The sequence below is a fragment of the Balaenoptera ricei genome, chromosome 2 (assembly GCF_028023285.1).
Source record: "Balaenoptera ricei isolate mBalRic1 chromosome 2, mBalRic1.hap2, whole genome shotgun sequence".
NCBI classification, from domain to species: domain Eukaryota; kingdom Metazoa; phylum Chordata; class Mammalia; order Artiodactyla; family Balaenopteridae; genus Balaenoptera; species Balaenoptera ricei.
In genome coordinates this window covers 20212490-20218745 of record NC_082640.1, presented here as the reverse complement: position 1 = coordinate 20218745, position 6256 = coordinate 20212490, and positions in this window count along the sequence as shown.

The following is a 6256-nucleotide window of genomic DNA, read 5'->3' as shown; positions in this document are numbered from 1 at the left end:
ATGGCGGCTACTCTGCCAGCAGGTCCCGACCAATTGATGAACGTGAGAAGCAAACCTTTGTGCCTATGCCGCTAAGATTTTGGGATTGTCACCAGGCTATTCTGATGGATATACTTTCTTTGATTTTTGTTCCTTTACACATGCTTTTCCTTCTGCTTGAAATCTGCATGCACCCTCGCTTCCCTCCTTGGCAAATTCTTACTGATCCTCCAGACCCAGTTCAAAAGTCTTCCTTTCTGCGAAGTCTCTTCTGACACCTCCAGGAACTTGGGCCCTTTCTGTTCTGTGCTTCCCCACCACTCTCCGTGCAAACCTCCGTTATAGCCTCAATCACATTTTACTTTTACTACCTGTTTACATGTCTGTCTTTGTCTCTTAGACTTGGAACGTCTTGAGGGCAGGAACTGTGCTTCATTCGTTTTTCAATCCAAAGCGTCTATTTCTTTTTTTTTTTTTTTTTCAAAGTGTCTATTTCAAAGTACAAGCTTAACAAATATCTCACAGAGAAATTAAGGTGCTCAGAATGGTTGATGGACAGAGTTCAGGTCAGTTCACTGGTGTTACAATTCATCTTCCCAGTGCCCCCAGATGCACCAGAACTGGTAATTTACCAAACACTGGAAGACATTTCTTTTTTTTTTTTTTTTAAATAAATTTATTTATTTATTTTTGGCTGTGTTAGTTCTTCGTTTCTGTGCGAGGGCTCTCTCTAGTTGTGGCGAGCGGGGGCCACTCTTCATCGCGGTGCGCGGGCCTCTCACTCTCGCGTCCTCTCTTGTTGCGGAGCACAGGCTCCAGACGCGCAGGCTCAGCAGTTGTGGCTCACGGGCCCAGCCGCTCCGCGGCATGTGGGATCCCCCCAGACCAGGGCTCGAACCCGTGTCCCCCGCATCGGCAGGCAGACTCCCAACCACTGCGCCACCAGAGAAGGCCCGACATTTCTTTTTAAAAAAATTTTTTATTGACGTATAGTTGATTTACTGTATTGTGTTCATTGCTGCTGTACAGCAAAGTGATTCAGTTATACATGCATATATATTGTTTTCCATATTCTTTTTCATTGTGGTTAATCACAGGATATTGAATATTGTTCCCTGTGCTATACAGTAGGACCTTGTTTATCCATCCTATATATAATAGTTTGCATCTGCTAATCCCAAACTCCCAATCCTTCCCTCCCCCATCCCCTCCCCCTTGGCAACCGCAAGTCTGTTATCTGTATGTGTGTCTGTTTCTGTTTCATAGATATGTTCATCTGTGTTGTATTTTAGATTCCACATATAAGCGATATCATATGGTATTTGTATTTCTCTTTCTGACTTCTTTCACTTAGTATAATCTCCAGTCCATCCATGTTGCTGCAAATGGCATTATTTCATTCTTTGTTATGGCTGAGCAGTATTCCATTGTGTGTGTGTGTGTGTGTGTGTGTGTGTGTGTGTGTATATATATATATATATATATACACACACATACACCATGTCTGTTTTTTAATGAATTTATTTATTTATTTTTGGTTGCGTTGGGTCTTTGTTGCTGCGTGTGGGCTTTCTCTAGTTGCGGTGAGCGGGGGCTAATCTTTGTTGTGGTGTGTGGGCTTCTCATTGTGGTGGCTTCTCTTGTTGCAGATCACGGGCTCTAGGCGCACGAGCTTCAGTAGTTGTGGCACGCGGGCTCAGCAGTTGTGGCTCGCGGGACTCTAGAGCGCAGGCTCAGAGTTGTGGTGCATGGGCTTAGTTGCTCCGCGGCATGTGGGATCGTCCCAGACCAGGGCTTGAACCCGTGTCCCCTGCATTGGCAGGCGGATTCTTTTTTTTTTTTCTGAGAAACACGTACATTTACTGAATGGAAAACAAGCCTCTTCATAGAGCCCGAAAGCCTTGGCAGGCGAATTCTTAACCACTGCACCACCAGGGAAGTCCTATACCATGTTTTCTTTATCCATTCATCTGTCGATGGACATTTAGTTTTTTTCCCTATCTTGGCTATTGTAAATAGTGCTGCAGTGAACACTGGGGTGCATGTATCTTTTCGAATTACAGTTTTGTCTGGATATATGCCCAGGAGTGGGATTGCTGGATCATATGGCAACTCTATTTTTAGTTTTTTGAAGAACCTCCATACTGTTTTTATAGTGGCTGCACAAATGTATATTCCCACCAACAGTGTAGGAGGGTTCTTTTTTCTCCACACCCTCTCCAGCATTTGTTATTTGTAGACTTTTTAATGATGACCATTCTGACCTGTGTGAGGTGGTACCTCATTGTATTGATAGTTTTGATTTGCATTTCTCTAACAATAGCGATGATGAGCATATTTTCCTGGGCCTATTTGGAAGACATTTCTTAAGACTGATTCCTCTCCTTCTTCAACATTATTTGACTGTTACATTTTTTAAATGTTTGTGGTTCAAATTACTGAAAAGGAAGAAAGATCATCTTACAATTAGGCTCCCATCTTTTGATAATTACTCATCTTTACAGGAAAAGATTTTAAAAAAGATTTGGGGTTTGGAGAAAATCAACTTTATGGGCAATTTTTGGAGGCCATTGTGGTTGGTTGTGTAGGCCTGGCTTTGTTAATATGAAACAGCATATTTATTGACTAAATGCCCTCAAATTTTGTAAATGCATTTATGTGCATCATCCAGTGTACCTCCTTCAGTTGTTTGGAATATAGCATTAAGTTTAAATATAAATTGATGAGATTCTACTTCAGTGTCTGTTGTAGATCCTGTTCTGGGTGGAAAATCAGGGGAGGTGCCATTTTTGTTTAGGCCTGGTTCCCCATAGAAGAGGAAACATATTTACTATTTTCAGTGTCCTCAATTTTATTTATTTTTTTGGCTGTGCCACATGGCTTATGGGATCTTATTTCCCCAACCAGGGAATGAACCCGGGCCCCTGCAGTGAAAGTGCTGAGTTCTAACCACTGGACCACCAGGGAATTCCTGTTTTTGTTTTTGTTTTTTGTTATTTTCAGTGTCCTCAATTTTATAAATGCTCCTGTGCATATTGCCAAATGCACTTTGCTGAGCTAGGAATAGACTCTTAATTCTAACATGAACTGACAAGATTGTGTTTCAGTGTCAGTTGTAGAAGAAGCAAGATCCAGGTCGGGGAGAATGTTGGGAAAGGTCCCACCCTTGTTTCAGATCTAAGGTAGGAAGATAAAGGTTATGTCCACCAGGTAAAGATCCAGGAGGGTTGAGTTCATTTAAAAGTCCCTTGAGGTTTGAAAAAAAAAAGAAACTTAAAAAACAAAAAAAGATACATTTCTGGATTTAGCAGTCATTTGATTGTCCTATTTTGGTTTTGAACAACTATCATTCTCCTCTTTTTCTTTATGGAAAAGGTGATTTTTACATTGTGGGGGACATCTATCACTTTTGCCTGCTCCACATCCATCCCTTCTCCTTCAGTAACAGCTTCTCAGTGTTTGTTTGATGCCTTTTATTTGAGTAACACTTTGACGGAGGGACTACGGTACCACAGTTGAGGGCAGGGCTCTGGAGCCAGCCTGCTTGGGTTTTATTCATTCGTGCAACCTACGCTGATAATCAGCACGCGGGCAGACCTCATTTTATTGTACTTCGCAGATACTGAGTTTTTAACAGATTGAAGGTTTGTGGCAACCCTGTGTCGAGCAAGTCTATTGGCATCATTTTTCCAACAACATTTTTTTTTAATGAAGGTCCGTACATTTTTTTTTTTACACATATGCTATTGCACACTTAATAGGCTACAGGATAGTGTAAACGTAACTTTTACATGCAATGGGAAACCAAAAAACTTGTGAGACTCACTTTATTGCGATGGTCTGGAACCAAACCTGCAGTATCTCTGAGGTGTGCCTTGATAGGAAATATGGCCTAGTAACTCTCTTTAACTATTTCTAGGAGCTACATACATAATTTAAGATAACCAAACTTTCACAGGGTTTGTGAGAAGAGGCCTCTAGCATCAGAGTGTTGTCACACAACCCATTTGATGGAAAGGATGATGCTCAACTTTTTATTTTATTTTTTGGCTGCGCAGCGCGGCATTCAGGATCTTAGTTCCCCAACCAGGGATCCAACCCACACCCCGTGCAGTGGAAGTGCAGAGTCTTAACCACTGGACCACCAGGGAAGTCCCAATGCTCATCTTCTAATAATGAAACATTTTTCCCTGCAATATTTCTGGTTGAGATTTAAATAAGTTTTTCATGTAGAGTGTATCTACATGAAGTCACCTAATAAAACATTTTTGAATAATGCATTTTTAGACCAAAGAGTTCTTAAGTTTTCAAAGAGTCATGATATTCTGGATAAGCTTTTCATCATATGAAAAAAACACACTGATTTACAAATCCTAAAATCACTGAGTTTACATACCACTCTCCCTCCTACAACCTGGATTTTATAGGCTCAGGTAGGTAAAGTGTCTTTAACACAAATTTAGCAACAGACTTGGGACTTGAGCCTAGTTTCCTGGATTTCTAGATTTCTAGTTCTTTCTACCACCCCAGCTTGCCTTCCTGGTTTATCACTTTAGGTACTAAAGGCTGAATAGAGGTAATTTAGAAATTTTCAATTATTATAATCTATGCATTTGCTTTAGATAGTATATATTTCCCCCACACCACCTGCCCAGCTCTGAACCTGGGCCACACAAACCTGACCTACTGGCAGGACTGTTGTCTGGAAAAGAGTTTGATGGGCATAAAATTAGTAAGTCTTTAATGATGGGTTATTAAACAACTTGTTCTTTGGGTTCTTTAATAAAAAAATTAAAGGCTTTAAAGGAAATATAAAGACTTGGGACCTAAACTTTAGTAATCTGGAATATCTGGCAGAGCTTTCTGGAGTGGAATTGTTAGGGAACAGACAGCTTTTGACCGATAGGTAATAACTGATCGACAGTGGAGTTGGGGTGGGAAGAAGAGCGTGGCAGCCACAACCGCTAGAAAAACACGGCAGCTGGAAGAAATGGTCTGTTACTGGAGAACAGTCCAAGCAAGAGTCCTCAAGCAAACAGAATTAAGCCCTTAACAGGCTACGGTTTAACCATTCTTAGGGAATGATGGTTTTGTTTTCTACTGCAGTTTCCAAGGTCAAGATCTCTTACTTTACATGGTGTCCAGTAAGGGAGGAATGACCATGCTAAAGCCAGACTGAATTTGTCTTTGACATTTCCACCTCCTTCTTTGGGTCATGGGATCCATTCTTTTGGCCTTGGCCTCTTCAACTCCCCATTAGTTTGAGTCTTTTCTCTAGGACCTAGTCCAGCTGAGGATAACTTGATAATGCTCTGAATGAACATCATTATGGCAAATTTGGAAGAGAAAGAAAACTCCCCATTACAGTTCCAACAGTACAAAACTTCTTTAGCATCACCACTTCTTTATTTCCGGGGACAAAAGCTGAGACTGAGAATTGTTATCATGAGCTCCGGTGGCTGATCCATAGGCAAGGAGCAAGGGAGAAATAGGAAAGAACGGGTAAGAAGAAGGAGTGGAAGGAAGGGAAAGGGGAAAAAAGATGAGCAGATGCATATGGCGGGCATGGGAGTGTCCGTCCACTGGGATCTTAGTCACACCTGGTTCCTACTCTTCATATTGCCTAACCTTTGACCCCAATAAACGATAGTATAGCTCTTCAAATGTATTTCTTTTCTTTTTTTTAAATTGAAGTATAGTTGATTTACAATGCTGTGCAAATGTATTTCTTCTTGAAGTGGTGCTGTTTGCTTTTGGTGACGTGTCCCAACTTTGAGAGAGGTTCCCTAGTCATCCATCTTGGAAGTTGGGTTTGTCAATTCAGTCAGTTTCTAACAGCCAAATCCCCCATTTTCTCTCCTCAGCCTGGAGAGCCTTAAGCTAACAGCCCCTGAAAGGCGGAATCCAGCACGCAGATGTGGAGGAATGGGCAGGCCAGATTATCTTTCCACCTCCTTGGGGACAGGGAAAAAAGGTGGAGGGCGGCAGGGTGCAGTGTGGGGTGGGTACAGACGGCTCTGGGAGAGCAGTCGGCCTGCATCCAGCCTGTCAGAACGAGGAAGAAGGTGCTGGGTAAGTTTCCTCTGAAGGGAGTAGAATATTTTTTTCCCCCTTTTACGTGAAATTGGAACAGTCCTGGGAAAATGGGACAGGTGTCACCAATCAAGACACAGGGCTGTTTACCCAACTCAGCCAAGGGGCCCTCAGGGCGAGAGAGTCTTGAAACGAAGAAAACTACAATTTTTCGAAACACGAGGTAGTCCCTACAGGTTGGGAA